Here is a 3,709-nt window from a genome sequence, read left to right on the forward strand (position 1 = left end):
AGTCTATAGACTAGTCTATAGTCTAGTCTATAGTTAACTCTGTAGTCTAGTCTGTAGTCTAATCTATAGTCTAGTCTATAGTCTAGTCTTTAGTCTAGTCTATAGTCTAGTCTATGGTACAATCTTTAGTCTAGTCTTTAGTCTAGTCTATAGTCTAATCTTTAGTCTAGTCTATAGTCTAGTTAATTTAAAATTCCATGAAGGACTTTATAAATAATTACCCATAAAAGTATGTATATTCCGGGTCCTTGTTAAATTTTAAGACGATATAGCCATGTCCGTCCGTCCGTCTGTCTGTTGAAATCATGATAGGGACCACACGAGAGGAGCTAGACAGTTGAAATTTTGCTAAGGTTTGTTTGGTATTGAAAATGGGCCATAGCGGTCCACTTTTTCGGATAGCTCCCATACAATTGGACCTGCTGAAAACAGCTTCAGCGGGCATAACTGCTTTAGAAGTACGAGTATAGCGATAAAATTCTACACGATTAAGTTTCATATGAGCCAAAAACTTTTTACAAAATTTTTTGAGGATCAGTCCATAATTGTCCCTACCCCCCATAGATCCCCTTCAAAAAATGACTTTAACACCCATTACTGGCCCAAAAATGCGAGTGTAGCAATGAAATTCGTTATAAGTAAGTTTCTTGTGAACCAAAACCTCTCTACCAACTTTTTTCAGAACGGCCTATAAATGACCCTACCCCCCATATAAGGTCTCCTTCAGAAAATTACTTTTACACTCATTACTGGCCTAAAAATTCGAGTATATTGTTGAAATTCATAAGTAAGTTTCTTATGTACCTAAACCTTTTAACCAATTTTTTATAAGATCGACTCATGAATGACCCTACCCCCCCATATAAGGTCCCCATAATAAAATGACTTACTACTGGCCTAAAAATTCGAGTGTAGCGATGAAATTCGGTATAAGTAAGTTTCTTACGAACCAAAACCTCTCTACCAATTTTTTAGGATCTGCCCATAAATATAAGGTCCGATTCAGAAAATGACTTTTACACTCATTACTGACCTAAAAATTCGAGTATAGCGATGAAAATCGGTATAAGTAAGTTTCTTACAAACCAAAACCTTTTAACCATTTTTTTAAGGATCGGCCCATAATTGACCATACCTTCAGAAAATTACTTAAACGATCATTACTGGTTTAAAAATATGAATTATGAAATTCGCTCCGAATTACATGCGGAATGTGTCTGTAATTCACCATACCCCTCATATAAGCCCCCATTAGAAAATTACATTAATGCTAATTACTGACATAAAAATGCGTATACAGCGATGATATTTAATGAAAACATATTTTATATGAACCAAAATCGGTCCACAAAAAGTTATGAGATCACCTTTAGAAAATTTGCTGAAGAAAAGTCAGAAAATTACTAGTACAGCGCTGAAAATCGACAAAAAAGTATATATTTAATAAAATAATTATTCATTCCGAATTAAATGAAGACTGATCTATAACTGACTCTAGGCCATATAAAAAGGTTCCCTTCAGGAACGAGTTTTGGTTATTTAAATAAGAGGTTCTATTCAGAAAATTACTCATACGCTCACGGTTTAAATATTGAAATATTTGGCTTTTAAAAATTAATATTTCAAATATAACCCTGATGTTAATAGGGGAACATTTCTTTTACGGCATACGGTTTGATGTTGGGTATATGAGATTCGGCACAGCCGAATATAACACTCTTACTTGTTATTTATGCACTTTTTTCCAAACCATTTATTTAAACAATTTAATTTAAAACCAACAAAATTTAACTTCATTACTTTTTGTTTAAATTTAATTTTTAATGAAAATGTGACCTTAATGAAAATATTAATTATTTACAAATATAAAATCAAATCTCAATTTATGGATGAATGGATTTTGTATTTATGGATGAAATTAACCGCTAATGTGTGTATCTATCTCAGTTTATAAAACATGGATCTGAATGTTTCTAACTCCAATTGTTTGTACATACATATGTATACATAAGGACATATGTATGTTTGTTTGTTCATAATTGTGTAAATTTAGTTTATGTATTTAACTGTTTGTATGTACAATGTGTATGTGTATGTTGCAATTTAATTTATTTAATTGAGGTTTTGTTTATAATTCTTGTAATTAGTAAAACATACAAATTATATCATTTAAGATGCGTGTACGTTATTCTACAGAGTCTGAGACCTTTAAATATGTATATAGCAATATGGAAAAAATACATACGATGATTTTTATATACTTTTACGGATAATTGTTAAAAGTTGTAAAGTAAAATCAATAGCAAGGCCTACTGTGTGATACGCCTATACCGATTTTAAGTGAATTTAATTAGTTTATGTCGAAACCAATTCGCAATTTATTTAGGTAGTATTTAATAAAAGAATTGAATAAAAATTTTCTTAAATCTAATACATATTATGATTATTGCACAACTTGGTTTAATGCACATTTTTTGTGTTGCTGCAAAAATTTTAATTTAATAACGTTAAAATTAGACTTTTATTTAGTTAAAAAAAAATTGCTAATAATTTTTGCATTAACTTTAAAACATAATTTTTAACCTCATCACAGACATAAGTAAACAAAAATTTTTAAACTCAAACAATTTTCGTTTGAATATTTTTAATTTATCAAAAATTTAATCAAAGTTTGACTGATTATTTTTGTTACTATTTTGTCATAGACAGCTGACAAATATTGATTCATATGTCTTAAAGGGCGAAATGTGAATGGTATTCGTGAAAGTTGTATGTCGACTTAAATATGAAAATTCCAGTTAATTATAATGTTATGATTAAAAGTTCAATGTACACACTTTTGCAAATGTGTGCGGGTACATATATGTATGTACATTAGAGTGATCCAAGCTTGTATGAAGGAAAAAAATTTTTACCTACAGGCCGTCCCCCCTCTAGAATTGTTCTATGGGTTATAAAAATAAGTCGTGCACAAAATTAGGTCAATAGGATTACGTTAACTGGTGCTGCAACGGCTCTGAAGTTTAAAGATGCATTTACAAGGGGAAAATATGCATTTTTTTCAGTTTTCACAAAAGTTTTGTCATTAAACAATTTGTTTTTCATTTTATTGTCAAAGAATCGTAATGTACACAGAATTAGCGTTACAAAAAGATAAAAAACACAAAAATTGGTTGAAAAATGTAAAAGTTATTAAAAATTCCCCAGGCCATTATCGTGTCTCAGAGCACAGAATTCGAAATGTGATAAAAATATAAACATATTTTTGAAAATATTCTAATAAAACAATTGTGTTACTTAAAATACATCTGTAGTTACTTGAATATGAGTTTTTGTTCTTATAGAATAACGTAAACCTGTTCTCAGCAAATTTCAATATTTTTCGGAGAACTCATAGGGATTTATAAAGTTTCGAAAATTCGAAACTTAGTTTTTTAGGAGCACTCTAATGTACATATTTACATATGTGTGTAATTCTCCCTTAATAAACCCATTAAAGAGGATTGCAGCTAAAATGTGGGAAAACGATACATGTTTTAATAATTGTATACGTATACTTGTACACCTGAGACATCTATCTTATGTCTATCTATCTATCTACCTAACTATCTATCTATCTATCTATCTATCTATCTATCTATCTATCTATCTATCTATCTATCTATTTATCTATCTATCTATCTATCTATCTATCTATCTATCTATCTAT

This window comes from Lucilia cuprina, chromosome 6, assembly GCF_022045245.1.
Source record: "Lucilia cuprina isolate Lc7/37 chromosome 6, ASM2204524v1, whole genome shotgun sequence".
NCBI lineage: Eukaryota > Metazoa > Arthropoda > Insecta > Diptera > Calliphoridae > Lucilia > Lucilia cuprina.